Here is a 20,305-nt window from a genome sequence, read left to right on the forward strand (position 1 = left end):
AGAGAGATAAAGAGAGAGAGAGAGAGAGAGAGAGAGAGAGAGAGAGAGAAGGAGAAGAATCATGTGTAAATAATGTGAAGGCATTAGACATCCAAGCCAAATGCGCAAACACACAAAAAAAAAGAAAGGGATGACATTCAACATTACTTGGAGAGATGAAGAATCTAAAAGGAGTCATGAGAAGAATGAAGCACGCACCAACAACTATGTGACATTGAACTCTACCATAACAAAGATGAAAAAACCTACAAAGAGTAGTTATACCATAGACTATGTTACAACAACAACTAGTTATGTCAAAGGCTGTGTTACAACATCAACTGTAGGATCATATTGATCTGGCTGGGGGTTGGTCGGTTGCTCCTAAGTCATTGCAAGGGTGTTAGGGATGATGGTACCAAGGGTAGGTTGTGCCAAGATAGAGATCGTGTGAGCCTACCGAAACAAGAAACAAGATGCACTCACATACTCTTCGTTGCAAGGGAGCACTCCTAGTTCCTATAGTAACTCCATTTTGGCTCGCTTGAACTCAATGACATGCTACTTACACTACAACAAAAATGCTATTTACGATACATAAATTTGAGACGCTTAAAAGTGTTACAAATTTGCGACACATAAATGCAACAATGCTGCGACAAAAAACCCAAAAACGCTACAAAAGAAACCTAATTATGTTGCAAAAAAATGACAATCTAAGAACGTCGAAAAAATATGTTGCAAAAAATTTTAGAACCCGGGATGTAATTGGTTTATGACATGATTGCTACACATTATTTCAGATGATCTATTTTGACGTTCAGAAATGTGTCGCATAAAAAGTTTGGGCTTGTTTTTAAATAAAAAAATAAAAACTTTAATAAAAAATAATAATATAATAGAAATGGTAACAATAATAAAAAAAAGTAACATTCGTAAATAATAATAATAATAATAATAATAATAATAACAACAAGGAAAGAAGATAACCTATAAGCAATATCATCATACCAAAAATTAAAAGCCTCCAACTCAATCCATAAATATCCCCTTCATATATAATTTTCTTATATTTAATAATATTCATCCATTTATATATATATATATATACATAATTTTATAAAAAAATATCAATGTTTAATTAAAACAACTCAGTAATGAACAAATAGTCCCTCTAAAAGTTTTAGGGTGATTCACAAAAACCCCATGACTTTTGAGTATTCAAAAGGTTTTTCGCTTTAATCGATGCGGTTATTTTTTTCGAGACATTTTTGCCATAAAGGTGATTGATTTTGACGTAAAGATAGCGATGTTAATCGATTTTGGCTCTCGATTTTAAGCGAAAAACACCAAATGTTAGCGAAACCCATAATTTTTAAGCTGAGCACAAAATTTTTAAGAAAACCCATAATATTAGCTGAACTCAGTAATTTTTAAACCAAAACACCAAATTTTAACTGAAAACCCATAATTTTAAGTAGAAAAGTCAAATTTTAAGAGCAAATGTGCTATATGTTAAATGAAAACTTATGTGGTTAGACAAAAACACGCAATATTAAACGGAAAAATATATATTTTTAAGCAGGGAAGATCATGTGTAGAAAATAGAATAAACTAACTGAGTGAAACTGCATTAATTGAAATGTAGACTATAAAAAAGAGAGTCATCCCAGTAAATTCAAATGTTAGAGGATCCATGCGGGATGTTTTGAAACTTTCAATTAGTTATAATTCATTTTCCTTTAAAACAAATTAGCTATGCATAATTAAATTAAATTAATAATAATTTAATAATTTAATAATTTAATAAAAAGATACTATATAATCTCCACCTTCTCAATCTCATCCCAAGCTTCTTCAACATCCTTGTCTTCCACCTCTTCGATCTATCTTCGCCACTCTCCGCCTTCCACTCTCAGTCTCGTGTTTGGAGATCTGAAGCTCTCCATCAATGGCGTCTCCCTGGATCCTCCCTTCTTCTCTTATTCAGAAGCTCGTCGCCTTCAAAGACCCCGCCCCGATTCATCCGATCTCATCCTCCTCACCTCTCGACTCCTTCACCTCCGATCCCATCTTCTCCGCCTTCCTCTAGCCGGACTTCGACTAAGCCAGCTTCTCCTCCAAGGCCCTTAGCTCCGAATCCGTGACTGCTCGCACGAAGTCCCTCCATATATCCATCTGCCTCCTCTACTGGCATCTCCGATCGGAGGTTTTTTCTCACCACCCAGCCCTCCTTTCCTCCCTTCGCTCTGCATTTTCTTCGCTTTCCACCTTTCGCTTCTCACTACAGGCCCACCATGCTTCCCTCCAAGATCTTTGTTGATGAATAGTTTGTATTGTTTGATGAGTGTTTCAATGATTGCATAAATGGAGACAATGAGAATTAGATTGAAATTTAAGCAAAAAAAATATTAGAAATGGATGCAATGTAGAATTTCTCATTATTTTCACAGAACAAGATAAGAAACTTGAGCATTTGAAACTTATTTGATCTGATTTTGCTTAAGTTTATGATTTTTCTGACATTGATGAATAATTTGTATTTTGCGGAGGTAATGATGATCAGATTTATGTGGAGTAATTTTCTTGAACTTTAATTTCTCATCTTATTTCACAATGATCAATTTGTGACGCTCGATGAATGTTTGAATAAATTCATGAATATAGTTTGTAGAATTTCTCATAATATCCACAACAAGAAATCAAATGTTTGGTGTTTGTTTGAATGCATAAAATGTGGCTTTTTTTCATGTTTTTTTGCATAAGTTCGTCAAGCTTCAGTATAAACTATTTCCGGAATTAAGTCTTGACATTTTTTTTATTGCTAAATTGACAGAATTATGGAGAATGATATATTCAAGGAATACTGGAGAACAAGAAAAAGAGTTCAGATATTTTAGTATGCATGTTTGAACTGGAGCCTTGCACTTTGTTGTAAGTTGTTACGTTTTTGTCTTCAATTCTCTAAATATGTCATTGTATATCTTGAGGGATATGTATTTGGTTATGAGTGAATCAGTAAATTGAACATATGAGATAATTTGTAATATATTTTAAGCAATTATCATTTTTTTAGCATTTACACAGATTTTGTTTTCAAGTACACTACGTTTGAATGGAATTTAGTAGGGATTTTGAGCTTCATAATTAATATCACAGTTCTTTAAATTTATTATGGTAAAAAATTTCACTAAATATCATTGCATTTGATGAATCCACCTAAGAGTAGAACTTTCTCATTTTAGAAGTTATGGTAAAGGATTTAACAGTCGAGTTTGTATTTGTCAATGACGCCTGTTAAACTAATTCAAAGGTTTGAAAATTTAATAATTGTTTAATCTTGAAATTGGTCAGCCCCCAAGCAAGGCTAAGATACAGTGTGTGATATAGGTATAATTTAGCAGGTTTTAAGATATCTCAAAACCATTTTAGTGCTGAAACCTTTCTATGAAGACTGAAGAGTATTTGCTTAAAAATTTTTTCCTTTATTTCAGTGCTCCTCATGGTGATGCTTGTCGAAGTAGAGAAACATCATCAAATTCCAGTGATGAATATGATGACCAGGTAAATGTGTAAATATCTTTATATTAGTACTGACAGATGATACTATCAACTTGTTGATAGTATCATCTGAGCCATGAATGTGTTATTCAATCGCTTAACATCTATATGTGATGAATGTGCAATGCTCCCCTGATTCTTATCACCTGAGTCATATCAATCGAACTAGACTTCAAGGTTTCAAGTTATTTGGCAAGTCAATGTCAATACTAATTTCAGCTGCCTTTCTACTTTTTGCTTTTTCTATAGCCATTCTACAGAACTGAAAGTATAAGAGTCTTTTTTTCTATAGTCAGTGAGAAATCTCAGATCTAGTAAGAATGGGAGCTCATTTGTTCTTCATCTCATTTGAGGAAATCTAGGAATTCTAATCTTGCTTAGGTTTCTCTCTTCAGGTCACTTCTCCTCTTTGTTATTTGAGATTATTATACTTTTTCTTATCTGCTTGTAATGCTTGCTGTGGTTACACTACCTGAGATATATATATATATATATATTGTCATATATTTATGGCTAAATTGTCATGAGAAAAAAAAGGGATAGAATGATCAGTAACTTGGTTGTATAACTCTGTGGATAAGGATTTTTTTTATATCTAGTAATCTAATGTTAGTTACAAGAGCATATAAAGTGTCATGTTTAGTACAAGTCTTTCTCAAGGATAAAGCTATAAGGTTCTTGTGAAAGTCTTACTTGTTACTTGTTAGGCTTCCTTTTCTTCTCCCCTGCTTTAGAATGAGAATATTCAGTAGTAGAGAATGCTGACAAAGAATTAAGTGGTGGGGAAAAATCATCCTTCACGACCAAGGTTTGATGTTGATAAGAAGATGAAGTACTAGAAAAAGGTAGATGCTAAACCATGTGTTAGTTATGGCTTGTGATTGTTCCAAAGCTTGGTCATAATCATCTGTTAAAATGTTATATAATTTGAAGGCTAGTTCTTATAACAAGGAGATTGGCATGACTCTTGTTGTCCCAGGGCTCTACATAAGAAGGATCCCAAGTCAAAAGGACCAACAAGGATGCAGTTCTTCCTTATATTCTTTGAGGCGCGCTTTGCTTACTATGCTCTACATGAGAAAGATAGTAGATATTCCAAGATTGCTAATGATTATCAGTCACTTGAACAGGTATTAGAGTTTTGTGATCGTTTTCCACTGGTTGGTGCTTAGTGATTAGTAATTTTGTGCCCGAATTGTTGTTATCAACATATTGGATGTTTTCTTAAACTATTATAGTGGTGATTTGTTTTGCTGCCATTAAGGTCTAATTTGTTAGTATTGTTGTGGTGTTCTTTCTTAAAATCAGAGGAACTTGGGATTTACTGGCCGTCATAAAGAACGTATTCATCTTCATGCTTATTTTTCATCTAAACACAACATAAACTGCACTTTAATATTTTTAGTGCAGATCATAAATGGATTGCAAGCAGACTACCAAGACACCAGAGAAGGATATATACCTCAAAAACTGTTTTCATGGTAGACTTAGAAGAAAACAGTTAGGGCCTTGCTGTGGGGTTATGTTTATGTGTGTATATATATAGGAATGAATGTGATAATCCAATACAAAATGTAATAATAATCCAAAATAGTAAAAAATGAATGTGATGTTTTGGATTATTACATCAGATACTTTTATAACTTTCTATTGTTACATTAGATGTTGAAACTTATATTTTGTATTAGATTGCTCTTTTATATGTTTTAACTATTATATTTTGTATTGGATTGTTATTTTGGATACTTATAGATCAGAATGTTTATTTTGCATTATATTATAAAAGTTATTGTTGATGATTGTAAGTTTAGCTTTAAAACAGGTTTGTAAAAATTGTTTCAAAATTATGGAAAATAATCAAAAACCATATTCCAGTTTTCCTATTATGAATAATTAATTTGTGACAGAATTTGCGACAATAAAAATGTGTCTCAAAATGTCTCAAAAAGTTGCAACATAATTTGCAACATGATTTGTTACAATATAAATGTGTTGTAAAATTTGTTGCAAAAATTGTCACACAGTTGTTACGCAAGTTATGACACAAAAAGTTTTGTAATATTTAAAATGTATCGCAAGTTTTGTTGCAAAAAGTCTAATACATTTGCAGCACAATTTGCGACACACAAAATGTATCACAAACAATGTCGCATATCGTTGCAAATTGAATTGCAAATATTGTCTCAAAAGACCCACGGATTGCGATGAAATTTGCAGCGTTTTAATTTTGTGTCGCAAATTTGTGACACATTTTTCAAAAGTGTGACAAAAATTTAAGACATCTGAAATGTAACACATTCTACTCTGTCACAGATTATGTTGCAAATTGAGATATGCGACACATTTTGGATTAATTGCTCCAAAATGTGTGGCAAAAATGTGTCGCAAATCACATTTTTTTTTTGTTGTAGTGTTATTCCTCTTACCTTTTACTTGTAGGCACAGTGACTGTGTAAAAGCCTTTGGTTTTAGAGCCTATGAGGTTAGGGTGGCTAGCTCACTATCCTACTCCTTTTAGTCCCCGTCCTTATTACAATCGGAATTCTCTATTAAATGTCTAATGAGGACATAATAAGGTTTGAGAGGCATGTCTTTCCTAGTAATCATCCTCATGGTATAGGACCTTCATCGATAAGCGTGAAGTATCACTTACACATTACATTCGCTAGGCCCTCTCAATCATACTCAAGTGTTGGACTAATTACATGATATACAATTCCCCAAATATAACACCCGCATGAATGTTCTGAACCTGGTGTTAAATAAATTACATTATAACATGGTCTAGGTGGATCTGAATGGACCACACTATGATGTACAAGTAATATACATCTTGCATGTTTATCACACCTATGTTATCTCTGAGGCCAATGAGGGTGTGGCTCAAGATGTCTTGATTATATTTGAAGGTAGGTGACTTCAATTGTGTAGCCTTTGACACCCTAGAGCTGTATAGGATGCACTAGCTATATGGTACTAGTAAGCACTATTAGACATATGGGCAAGGAGACCTACTAACAGCTTGGAGTATTCCTTTATGAGTGTACAATCCTCGTCATAAATACCCATAAGGATCGAGAGCTGAGTGTAACTCATCCAAATCCCTATCTCTAAAAACCGGAATTGTATAACATCTTCCTTTCTAAAACTAGATACTTATCTATCAAGCTCAAAGGAACTCAACACCTCTAACATTAGCTCTCAGTACACTGTTCCACAATAGAAAATACTTTATCTCATCCCTTAATATGATCAAGTGTTTGACCTCTTGGAGCAACCATATCTCCTCTGAAACTACCCATTCTATCGCGTGTGTGCCCCAAATTGAAGGTTCCTCAAACAAATTAACCTCTGCTAGTGGCCTAAGTGAGTGAAATGAATTTTCGAATGAGATATCTTGGGAGGATTCCTCACTTCTCTATCTCTTTATGGGGCCCCATATCGATGCTCTTTGGTCATGGCATCTTCCTACAAGACCAAGTGAAACAAAATTAGCAAGTAAAAGCACAGAAAACTAGAACCATGGCTAATCCATGGCAATCCCATGGCCATGGTTCTATTAATTTCTTGAACGAGAGGGAACCATAGTGAATCCATGAGTGTGGTTCCTTTGTGCATGGCCATGGATCACACTTGCTTGTAAAGAATTATGGATTTCTCAGTATAATCCTAAAAAATTAGCTCTACATTCCAATTGAAATAGAAGCAGCACATTTAACGGATAAAATATAGCCAAAATATGAAGAAATGTGAAAAGATTTATCTACCTCAAGAAAAATCACCATGAATGTGAAAATCACTGAACCCCCACAAACCCCAATGAAATCATGATAAAATCCCAAATAAACTCATAAAGATTTGGACAAAGGCTAAGGATGCAATAAGAAAAGGAAAGGACAATGGAGAAGTCAAAATCGGGGAAGGCAACATAATAGTATATGGATGGTTGAACCTTGTGAATCAAATATAACAGTGATCCATGAGGTATCCATAAGAGTGGATGGCTTTGAATTAGAAAAAACATAATCATGACCTATCTATAGGCATCGGCCAGTAAGGCAGTGTATTGCTCTAGAGAAATTTTAAAAATTCTTGCAAGCTGGTTTGCACCAGTTGATTCACTTTTGGCTTACATGAGATGATCCACTATAGTAAATTTGCTTGTGCATCCTTCTGTTTTCCATTAAAAACCATCCACATCGAGTACAACAACCATGAAAAGTTGAAGAAATTATACATGAATTGCTCCAAAAGCTGTGATTCATCCGTGAGCTAATCTCCAAAAATTCACAGATGTTAATAGGGGTCATGGATTGACATATGTATTAGAGATATTAAATGATAATTACTTTATTTATTATTGTATAGCTATATTTAAACTTGTATAAGAATTTCAAATTCCCTTGATTAGAGTTAGTTTCTAATTTTAAATTATTGTTTTCAGATTTTGTTTGTAACCTATTTATACTCTTCATCAACCAATGGAAAACAAGCCATTATTTCATCAATTCCAAATTCTTACATGGTATCACGCCGCTAGTCCTTCTTCCTTTTACAAACCACAATCCTAACCCATCAAATTTTTCAGCTCTACCATGACAACTGATCAACCCCAGATTTTCCTCGCCACCGTTTCCCTTCCCAATTCCAAAAATCAGATCCAACCCTTGCAACTCATCAACATTGCACATCACAATATTGCCAAACTCAACTCCACCAATTATTTGTCATTGAAACTTCAGATGGAAGCCATTCTAGTCGGTTATGATCTCTAAAAATACATCAAAGATTCTCATACATGTTCTTCACCATAGTTTGCACCAACAATGTAGGCACACCTAAATTGGAATATCTTCTCTAGGTTCAGCAAGATAAACTATTGTTTGGCGCCCTTGTTGAATCTATCTCCTCTCCTTTAATTACACTTATCCAATGTATTATTACCACCTCCTGTGAAGCATGTCTTACTCTTGCCAATACATATGCTCACCTATCTCATGGAAAAATCAAGAAAATAAAGGATCAAATCAAGCTTTTAGTCAAAGGCTCTCAGTCAATCTCAAAATACATGCAATTTATCAAGTGCAACTCAAATGAACTTGCTGCATTTGGCAAACTGATGGACCGTGAAGATCTTATCGGGAAGATACATGATAGCCTTGTTGATGACTACAAGGCTCTTGTTGATGCTATTGAGTGTCGTGATACACCCATCTCTTTTGATGAAAGTCATGAGAAACTCATCAATTAGGAACTGTCCCTCCAATAGAGTCATTCAACCCTCTCCTCTACCTTGGTCATGGCCAATGTTGTGTCTGGTCACCACAATTGAGGCTCAAGGCCTCCTTTTTCTCACTCTACTTGGATGCTTAACCCTCTACCCATATGCTTCTTTCAACACCATACAACGGCCCAAGGGTCTTCTTAGTGCCATTTACCTTGTCCGTAGGTAGGCAAGTGTCAAGGTTATCGTGCTCAGGGCCATCACTGTCACACAATGTTTTCTATTTTCAGTTGATATCGGTTGACACTGCTTCTTCAATCGTAGCCTTGTCTTTGACTTCCCCCTTTAGTCATCCTCCGTCCATTCATTAGTAACCAAAGGCGCATATGGCCATTACGTCCACTTTAGACAACTCCACCTGGCTTCTTGATTCTAGTGCATATCATTATGTCACTGTTGATTTGAAAATTTTGTCACTTCATGCTCCGTATGACAGCCCCGATGACATTATTATTGGTGATGGTACTACGTTACACATTTCTCACATTGGTTCTACTTTCTTACCAACTCCCTCTCATTCCATTAAATTACATGATGCATTATGTGTGTCCAATATGAAACGAAACTTGATTTCTATTTCTCAATTTTGCAAAAAAAATCAAACATCCATTGAATTCTTATCCAACTCTTTTCATGTGAAAGATTTAATGGAAGGGACAACACTGCTCCAGGGACGAGCTACAAATGGTGTGTATGAATGGCTTGTGTCTTCACCTCCTACCAAATCCAAATTTGCTTTTTCAAGTGTAAAATCTTCTCCTACTAATTACCACCACTGTTTAGGTCATCCATCTGAGTCTATCTTTAGGCATATTGCGTATACCTTTTCTTTAGCCTTTTCTTCATTTGTCTGTAAGCCTTTTCATTGTAAGGGCTACTCTTGTAGTAAAAGTAATAAATTACCCTTTTTTTATCAATCAACCATTGTTTGGCATGCTCCACTTCAAATCATTTTCTCTGATGTGTGGACTTTTCCTATTCTTGCTGTTGGTAATTTCAAATACTATGTCATCTTTGTGAATCACTACGCTCATTATATCTTGTTGTATCCCCTCACTCATAAATCAACTGTTTCTGTTCTCTTTCAGCATTTAAAAGCATTGGTTGAAAACTTATTTCAAACATGAGTTGCTACCCACTACTCTGACAATGGGGAGGGGGGAGTACACAGGTCTAAGAACATTTTTGTCAATAACCCACATCTCCCATCTCAGCACTCCTCTACATACACCTAAACATAATGGCTTTCCTGGGCATTGCCATCGACTCATAATTGAAATTGGTCTAGCTCTCCTATCCTGAGCTTCCTTATCTCTCTCCTTTTGGTCATACTGCTTTCCTTATAGTAACACATCTTATCAATCGTTGGCTTACAACTATCTTAGGCATGATCTCTCCCTGTCATAAACATTTTGATTTCTCCTCCAAATTATTACAAATTACAAGTCTTTGGTTATCTTTGCAACCTATGGCTTTGTCCAAACTCTACTCATAAATTGGCTCCTTGCTCCACTCCTTCTATTTTTCACAACTACTCTTAGAACTAAAGTGCCTATCTATGCTATGAACCCATCTCCAAGAAAATATATACTTCCCAGCATGTTCATTTTGTTGAAACTGAATTTCCCATGATTGGTCCACTTCCACATTTATCTTGTATGGATAATTCTACTGGTTGTATATGGCTCTTTATTCCTCTTATTACTCCGGCTTTTAGCACACCCTTTCTGGCTCAACCTTGTAAAACACCCTCATTAGGTAATTTCTTTAATCCTAACTCAACCAGCTTATGAAATCTTGAACAACCTAAAAATCCACCTCATACCAATCCCAACCCTTAACCACTCCCCAAACCAACCACTACCCCCTCCTCCCAGACCTTTTCCAATTGTTACCTACTTTCGTAATCACATTCATAAGCCAATCATCAAACATAACCTCTTCGCTCTTCTTACCCAAGAAATAGAACCCACATGTGTGACTCAAGTTATCAAGGATAACAAATCGCGTTAGGCTATGTCCGTGGAGTTTGATGCCCTTGTTCTAAACGGTGATTAGGAGTTCGTTCCACCATATGAGCCTATGAACATTGTCGGTTGCTAGTAGATATTTCATACTAAACATTTACTTGATAGTTCATTGACAAGTATAAAGTTCGTCTTATTGCCAAGGGTTTTCATTAACGCCCAAGTCTTGACTACCATAAGATGTTCAGCCCTATTATCAAACCCACAAATGTTCGTTTGGTGCTTTCTATTGAGATCAGCCATGGTTGGTCTCTCCGCCAACTTGACGTCAACAATGCCTTTCTTTAAGGGTACTTTCACTAAAAATGTCTACATGACACAACCATAGGGCTTCATTGATACTAACCACATCTAGCATGTCTACAAGTTGAGAAAACCTATCTATGTCTAAAGCAAGCACCTCGTGCTTAGTATAGCGAGCTTTATCAGTTCCTTATTCACTTTTGTTTCATCAACTCTATCGTTGACACCTCTATATTTATCTTCAACAAAAACAAAGTAACTCTATCATTTTTTTATGTTGATGATATTATTATCACCGGATTGGTTCTACAATAGTTCAGGGATTCGTTACATTTCAGGCCACTAGATTTTCATTAAAGGATCTTGGTCCATTAACCTACTTTCTTGGCATAGAAGTTGTCTCTCATTCACAAGGTATCATTCTATCACAACGGTGTTACCTTGTTGATCTTCATGCTCATACTAAGATGACCGATGCCTGACCGGTTGCCACAAATTTTGGCATGACTCCTACTCTTACTCTTCATTCGAGCTCTGCACTCTTAGATCCTACATAATATCATACCATTATGGGAAGCTTTCAATACCTCTCTTTGACTAGCCAAGATATTGCATATGTGGCCAACAAACTTTCTCAGTTTATGCATCATCCAACCACTGATTATTAGCATATGGCCAAACGTCTCCTTCAATATCTTTGTGGAACCATTGATCAGGGTATTCTTCTTTATAGACGGTCCACACTTGATCTTCATGCTTTCTTTGATGCTAACTGATGTGCCGTTCGCAAGTGTATAGGGTCATCAAGTAATACCTTATGTGTAACACAAGGGTCATATTCCTCGGGGTCAAGTATTTACTCTTACTTCCATTTCACTTATTGTCCAACCAAATAAGCCCGGGTTCAAGTGATAAAAATTACCTGAAAAGTTTGAATGAAGTAAATAGAAATGTCAAATCACAGAAAGATCAGATGGAGATATCAATGGGGAAACTGGTCAAGGAAGTGGATCTCCTTAGGATTGCTAAATCTAGAAGGATGCTAGGGTAAAATAGCAATGGTGGTTTGGGCCGAGAGATTTGACACACCTCTTGCATGCGTGTACCACAAAGTGTACGGGTGTTAAAGTAATAAAATACTCAATGAGTAAGGTAGTCGAATCCACAGGGAACATAAGCATTAGAAGTAACTACTTCTAAGTTATCTAGTCGGAATCTAGAATATGGTGAAATAAACTCAATTACAAGAATATGAATGTCACAAGAAAGCAAGGAAGAGTAGAAATGAGAGAAGTCTCAATCAATGAAGATGAGGTACTTGAGCCATGCTCCCCTAAGATCTAACATGAAGCGCAAGATTTACGAAGTATCTCTAAACCGAGTCAATCAAGTTGAAGTAATCCAAGAATAATCGGTCCTTGTCTCCAGATCATCGATACTAGTCCCCTACGAGGTCCCGGTGGAGTAATCACTCAATCTCAACACCTCACACCACATATAACCATAATAGACTCTAGGGATTCCTAAGAGTACATCTGATTCCTAAGGATAAACCTAACGCTACTTCTAGATGAAAGATCCCTAACCCCTTATAAGGTCCCGATGGAGAAATTTCTCAATCTCATGCCTCACACCATATATGGTTGCATAAAGCCTAGAGAATACGAAGATAAATGTACTAATCAAAAGAGAAAGGGGATGATAAGTGCTTGTGTGATAAGAATGTGAAGTGTTCTTTCCTTATGATCAGCATTACTTTTAGCAGGTTAAAGCACTAATATATGTGTATTTGTGTTCTTTTGCGCATGGAGGGTTGTGAAGCTAGGTATTGAGAAAAGAAACCAAAAGTAGATCGTAAACACATTATTTGGTGGAATCTTGGAAGGAGCAAACACGAAGACACAAGTGGGACTCCAGGATACATGAATGTGCGCCAACCTCCATGAATTCAAGTCATTACAATGAGTTGGAGGGGCACAAAGACAGTCACATTTGAGTATCCAGACTTGTGCATTGATAACAAGATCTTCACCAATGAAGCCTTTGATTGAGGAAGAGTTGCGATCTACGGCATAAACGTGTGCTTATTTATGTTGCCTCGATGAAAAGTGTGGAATTGGGAGTGTTTTGGCCGAGTATTGTAGCAGGTACTGTAGCAAAATACTGTAGCAAGTAATGTAGCAGTTAATGTTCACAGCCAAGCGAAAAACAAGATTTCCAGAGAATCCACACGGACATGTGGAAATTTCCCATGCCCGTGTGGAAATTTCACAGGCCCGTGTGGCAGATCCACAGGGGTGTGTGGATGCCCGATTCCAGCCCTATTTAAGCAGTGATTCAGCCCCGATTTTGGAAATCTTTTTCCCCTCTTCTCTTCTACTTTTCGCTATCATTTGGGAAGCCGTCGGCTAGGGTTTAGAGAGGCTTTTGGCAAGTCTTTGGAGTGGTTTGAGGGATTCGACACCGCGATTCGCTTGGAAGAAGGTTATTAGGGGAGCTTTTGTCGGTATAGATCCGGCGAGGTGTGCCCTAGGCCAGACAAGGGAACCTTTGGAGAAAACTTGGCTACTCCACAAGACCATCGACATGACTACCGAGGGGGTTTTCTTATGGAACCCTTGTTTTTACTTTTGATTTAATTGTTGATTGTATTGTGCTCCATGGAGAGCTAAACCCCATAGTGGGTACTTGGATTTTGTAAACCCTAAGATGTTATTGTTTCATTGATCTTTTATTATGCTTTTCCTTAATTGATGTTTCAATTGAGTTCCAATCTTGAGTGCTTGTGGAATGATTTCTCCCCTAGAGTGACACTAGGGTTGAGAGTCCATCTTGGTAACCATTGTAGATGAGTGACACACTACGAGTGTTAGACATTGCTTGATTGGAGAGGGTTGAGAGGGTGAGTCGGGAGGTAGCAGAGCGCCCCCTTTTCCCTCTGTGTGATTTATCCTACCTCTATTTTTTTGAGTTCTTGGTGGTCGCAATAGAGTGAAGTTCTAGAGAATAAACTCTGCTGGGGCTTAGTTGTGCGAGCAACAGAGTGAAGCGTTGAAGGGATTCTAGTGTCTGGGGCTTAGATATGACTAGGGTCCCTTTTCGCCTGGACCAAAGGGTTAGGTCTATACATAGGAAGAGGGTTTATCACTATGATTCCTTAGAACTCCTTGCAACTTTACACAGTGTGAGGTGTTGAGACTAAAGGATTTCTCTGCCGGGACATAGTGTAGAGTTAGCTACAGTTGACCTTAGATTTGGGACAGTGTGCTTAAGGATTTCCACGACTCACTGAGCATTGATTAAGAAGTATAATAGTTGGTCTTGCACTTGAAACATTAATCCTAGGGGGAGCATTGCCCACGATTGCCATATCTCTCACTTGCTGGCCCTGAGTCTGCCAATGCCATCTTTTTACCCAAGTTGCCAATATTGCACGGGATGATGAAGCTTCCTGGGTCTTTCTTCTTGTTCGGTATATTCTTTCGCAAGACCGTCGAACAAGAGGCATTTAAGATCACCGATGCACTCTCTTCCAACTTCCTCTTGGGATAGGGGATTCTTGGCTTGTAAGGTGGTGGTGGAACCTCCTTCTCCTTAGTTGCTTCCTTCTCAACCTCTACGACCTCCAGTGCTTTAACATTGGTCTTCTCACTTAGAAGCCTACCTTCAACCTCACGACCACTTCTCAAAGTGATCGCCTTCACATTCTCTTGTGGGTTGGTTTCGGTGTTACTCGAGTAAGCTTCCTTGTGGTCTCTCCGATAGAGACTTCGCGATATGCCCCACTTGATTTTCTAGGTTGTGCAATGAAGCGGTGTGGTTGCGAAGTGTAGCCTCGACCGATTGGAACCGTGTATCCGATGATTGCACAAATTAGGTCAAGGCTTTCTCTAAGTTGGTCATCCGGGTCTCCAAACCTGAAACTCTATTTTTCATTTTCGGGGCTTGTTGTTGTTGTTGGAAACCCAGTTGTGCTATAGCCTTTTGCTGCCATTGGTTTTTCTATGAGAAATTTGGGTGATTCCTTCACCCCTGGTTGTAGGTGTTGCTATCAGGATTGCCTTGGTTTCTCATTGCATTTCCCAAAGTTAACTTGCTCAATGGATGAAGTACCACCAACGGCTATCGGGCAATCGGATGGGGCATGTCCTCCCTCGCATCCATCACAATTCATTACGGCCGCTAATCTAGGGGAAGTTAGAGTGTCTAGCTTCTTACTCAATACCTCTACTTAGGCCGCCAACGATGTAACCGCATCGATCTCATAGAGTCCGGTCACTTTCTTCCTTTCCCCTTGCACTCCATTGGTAGCTGATAAGTACTTGAGTGAACATGTTTTTATGCATGTTTTACATACATTGAGCATCATATTTTATACGGTTTATGTCTCATTTCGTGTATTGGGTGTTCTTTTATGCATATAGGTTGTGAAGGCATTGGGATTTCAAAAGGGAGCGAAGATAGGCTATCATGGCATAATATTGGGAGTTCTTGTACAAATCAAGTTGGAAGACACAAGAGGAGTTCGTGTATGAGGAGATGTGTGCCAACTTCCATAGTTTTGCAAGCCAAGTTATCAATGGAAGGGCACAAAGGCAGCCATGTCTCCACATTCCTCCTCTTTGTAAAGATTTCAAGACCTTTCAAGATGCATTGATGAAGGAAAAGCCGTATAGCCTACCATATGATCGTGTGCCCGATCGTGTGGCCTTAAAAGGAGAATGTTTATCATCGCGTTTGTGGAAATCACTGTAGCAAAAGTAATGTAGTAATGTTTATCATCGCGTTTGTGGAAAATCCACGCGGGCGCGTGGGGGCACATGACAGACGCGATGTGAGGCTATAAATACACCTTTTGGCCGATTCTAAAGGGACTTTTTGGCGGAGCTTTGAGCATAGACATTGAGAGAGAGGCTGCTAGGGTTTGAGGAGAAGGTCTTCGCCCGATTGAGAGGGGAGTTCTTCACCAACTTTGATAGGGTTCCTTCGACGTCATAGCATCTTGGGGAGCCATTGGCGACCCTAGCTTCGAGAGGAACCCTTCAAGACGTAGAACTACCAATCAAGGCCAATCCGCTAATTCGAGGGGGTTTTTCTCTATGGGTTTTTATTGCTTTTCATTGTATCCATTATTGTTTTGTAACTAGGCCCATGGAGGGCTAAACCCTAGTGGGTATTTGGGCATGTGAACCTTAAGATTTATATTTTGAATTGATTCTCTTAATGCTTCTAGTTAATCCGAGTTGTCTTGAGTTTTAATCTTGTGATTTAATTGCTTGCTAGTGTTGTTAATCCTTGTGGTTGATTTACATTGCATGATTTAATACTTTGATGTGAGAGGTCTCCATTAGAGTTAGATTTCCAAGATTAAAGAGGGTTGAGAGGGTGAGCCTTTGAGATGGAGGAGTGTCCCCTTTCCCTTCGATTGAGTGTTTCCTATCTCCGTATTCCATATTCTCTTTGCAACCATATTTGGTGTGAGGCGTGAGATTGCTCGATTTCTCCACGGGACCTTGTAGGGGTTAGGATCTTTCGCCGGGAATTATGGTTGGATCTACATTTAGGAATCGGTTTCACTCTTAGGTTTCCTTGTAGCATAATGCGGTCATATAGGGTGTGAAGTGTTGAGATTGGTCGATTTCTCCACCGGGACCTTGTAGGGGACTAGTGCCTTTTGCTTGGAGACAAGGATTGGTTATCGTTGGATTACCTCGACTCATTAGACTTGATTCTGGAGCATTTAGTGAATCTTGAGCTTCAAGGAAGATCTTAGGGGGATCATTGCCTCGAATACCTCATCCTTAGTGATTGAGACTCTTCTACTTTTATTTCTTGCATACTCGTTTTGCTTTGCTTGCAATTAGTTCACTTCATCATATTCATTGATTCCGACTAGATAATTGAGAAGTGGTTATTACTAATACTTCCGTTCCCTGTGGATTCGACTACCCACTCACCGGGGTAATTATTACTTCGACACCCGTGCACTTGCGGTTTACACGCATATTCGGACGCGTGTCAGTAGCATTCATGGCCATTTCTTCTACTAATTGTCGGGCTTCATCGGGGGTCTTATTCCCCATTGTACCTCCTATGGCAGCATCTAGAAGTTGTCTTTTACTTGGATTCAACCCGTTGTAAAAAGTCTGAATGATCATCCATTCGGGGAATCCATGCTGTCGGCACTTCAGCAAAAGATCCTTGTATCGCTCCCATGTCTCAAACAAGGACTCGAGCTCCATCTAAACAAACGATGATATCTCATTGTGAAACTTTGCCGATTTTCCCGGGGGAATGTACCTTGCAAGAAAAGCTTCGACCATTTCATTCCATGTCATGATGGATGCTCGTGGTAAAGAATGTAACCACTGCTTAGCTCTTTCTTTTAGAGAGAATGGGAAAGCCCTCAATATAATAGCATCATCCTTAACACCGTTGATATTTAGCATGCCATAAACTTCCAAGAAGTTCTCAATGTGATTGTTTGGATCCTCATCGGCCAAACCATTGAACTCCGCTGACTGCTGTATCATCTGGATGAATGCTGGCTTCAGCTCGAAGTTCGGAGCTGTAATCGGGGGTCACGCAATGCTAGATTGTGTCCCCGATACTAACGGTCTGGCGTAATCAGAGAGAGTTCTTTGTTGTTCATTCTATTCCGCCATGTTGTCAGATCCTTCAATTTCATCTAGATTCGGCAGTTCTTGCACAAGTTCTTTATCCCTTTTTCTGAGTGTACGTTCAAGTTCAGGATCACCTTCAATTAGTATCGAAGGGTTCCCTCGGGTCATAACCTGGAGCTGCACCAAAATAAAGAAAACAAAATCAGAACGATGATAGGATAAGAAGATATGAAAGAGAATGAATAAATAGCTAAGATAACAAAGTGCAAAGTATCTCTAAACGCCTACACCCCGGCAACGGTGCCAAAAACTTGGCAACGCCTCTTGCGTGTGACACGCAAGTGCACGGGTTTCTCGAGTAATAAATCCCAGGTGAGTAGGGTATCGTATCCACAGGGAGTAGGGAGTAATAATACTTAAACTTGCTACTTAACCACGTGAAAATGAATAATGATAGTGTTGATAAAATGTAATGAAAACAAAATAAAAATAGAAACAAGAATGAAATGCAAAAGTAAGTGAGAGGTAAGGCAATCGATAAAAGTGGGGTACTCGGACAATGCTCCCCCTAGGATTAATGTTTCAAGTGCAAGACCAACTATTATACTTCCTAACCAATACTCAATGAGTCGTGGAAATCCTTAAGCACATGGTCCCAAATCTAAGGTCAACCGTGACTAACACTACACTATGTCCCGGCGGAGAAATCGCTCAGTCCCAACACCTCACACTGTATAAAGTTGCATGGAGTTCTAGGGAATCCAAGTGATAAACTCTCTTCCTATGTATAGACCTAACCCTTTGGTACAAGCGAAAGACCCCTAGTTACATCTAAGCCCCAGACACTAAGATCCCCTTAATGCTTCACTTTGTTGCTCGCGCAACTAAGCCCCAGCGGAGTTCATCCTCTAGAACTTTACTCTATTGTGATCGCCAAGAACTCAAGGAAATGGAGATAGGATAAATCATATCGGAGAGGAAAGGGGATGCTCCGCTACCTCTCGACTCACCCTCTCAACCCTCTCCAATCAAGCAATGTCTAACCCTCGTAGTGTGTCACTCATCTACAATGGTTACCAAGATGGACTCTCAACCCTAGTGTCACTCTAGGGGAGAAATCATTCCACAAGCACTCAAAATTGGATTCAATTAAAACATCAATTAAGGAAAGCATAATAACAGATCAATGAAACAATGACATCCTAGGGTTTACAAAATCCAAGTACCCACTAGGGGTTTTAGCTCTCCATGGAGCACAATATAATCAACAATGAAATCGAAAGTAAAAACAAGTGTTCCATAAGAAAACCCCCTCGGTAGTCGTGTCGATGGTCTTATAGAGTAGCCAAGTATTCTCCAAAGGTCCCCTTGTCCGGCCTAGGGTACACCTCGCCGGATCTATGCCGATGAAAGCTCCCCCAATAACCTTCTTTCAAGCGAATCGCAGTGTCGAATCCCTCAAACCACTCCAAAGACTTGCCAAAAGCCTCTCCAAACCCTAGCCGACGGCTTCCCAAACGATGAATAAAAGTAGAAGAGAAGAGGGGAAAAAGATCCCCAAAATCGGGCTTAATCACCGCTTAAATAGGGTTGGAATCGGGCATCCACACGCTCCTGTGGATCTGCCACACAGGCCTGTGGAATTTCTACACGGTCGTGGGGAATTTCCACACGCCCTTGTAGATTCTCTAGAATTCCTATTTTCAGCCGGCTGTGAATAGTAACTGGTATAGTACTTCTGCAGTCTTTCGTTACAGTACCTACAACAATACTCGGCCAAAAACACTCCCAATTCCACACGTTTATGTCGTAGATCGCAATTCTTCTTCAATCTAAGGCTTCGTTGGTGAAGATCTTGTTATCAATGCACAAGTTGGGATACGCAAATGTGACTGCCTTTGTGCCCCTCCAACTCATTGTAATGATTTGAATTCATGGAGGTTGGCACACATTCACGTATCTTGAAGTCCCACTTGTGTCTTCGGGTTTGTTCTTTCAAAGATTCCACCAAATAATGCGTTTACGATATACTTTTGGCTTCTTTTCTCAATACTTAGCTTCACAACCCTACATGCGCAAAAAAACACAAATACACATATATTAGCGCTTAAACCTGCTAAAAGTAATGGTCATCATAAGGAAAGAACACTTCACATTTTGATCACACAAGCACTTAACACCCTCTAAATTGCGTAATCGCTTGAGCACAATGGAGGTTGGCACACACCTACATGTCTTTGAGCACAACTTGTGTCTTCACGTTTGTTCACTCCAAGACTTAATCAACAAATGCATCCACAATCTATTTTTGGTTCATTTCTTCCACAATTGTCTCAACAACCCAAAATGCACAAACGAACACATATACACAAGACTAAGCGATAAAATCTGAGAAAAGTAATACTCAATGTAATAAAAGAATACTTCGTATTAATTATACACAAGCACTTATCAACAAGTTCATAATGGAGTTCTTAACGAATACGGCTGGCATGTCTCTTCACGGATCAGTTAGTGGATGCTCTCACTAAGCCTTACCCCGCACACACTTTCATTAGTTACTACTCAAGATTGGATTTTCCCTTTAG

The 20,305-nt window shown here is 38.4% G+C and overlaps 1 long non-coding RNA gene and 1 other non-coding gene across 5 annotated transcripts; both read left to right on the forward strand.

Moving 5' to 3' along the window:
* Positions 1-1,842: 1,842 nt before the first annotated feature.
* On the forward strand, positions 1,843-5,227 carry LOC120264457. Of its 4 annotated transcripts, none has more exons than XR_005537438.1 (5): positions 1,843-2,188; positions 2,816-2,913; positions 3,474-3,543; positions 4,520-4,670; positions 4,946-5,227. It is a non-coding gene; the product is annotated as an uncharacterized LOC120264457 (long non-coding RNA). The 4 variants fall into 4 exon arrangements; XR_005537440.1 differs by having other exon boundaries at positions 4,951-5,227; XR_005537439.1 differs by having other exon boundaries at positions 4,248-5,227.
* A 12,035-nt stretch (positions 5,228-17,262) lies between these two features.
* Positions 17,263-17,368, forward strand: LOC120266234. Its single transcript, XR_005538076.1, has one exon. It is a non-coding gene; the product is annotated as a small nucleolar RNA R71 (small nucleolar RNA).
* Positions 17,369-20,305: the final 2,937 nt, after the last annotated feature.

The sequence above is a fragment of the Dioscorea cayenensis genome, chromosome 7 (assembly GCF_009730915.1).
Source record: "Dioscorea cayenensis subsp. rotundata cultivar TDr96_F1 chromosome 7, TDr96_F1_v2_PseudoChromosome.rev07_lg8_w22 25.fasta, whole genome shotgun sequence".
Lineage (NCBI taxonomy): Eukaryota > Viridiplantae > Streptophyta > Magnoliopsida > Dioscoreales > Dioscoreaceae > Dioscorea > Dioscorea cayenensis.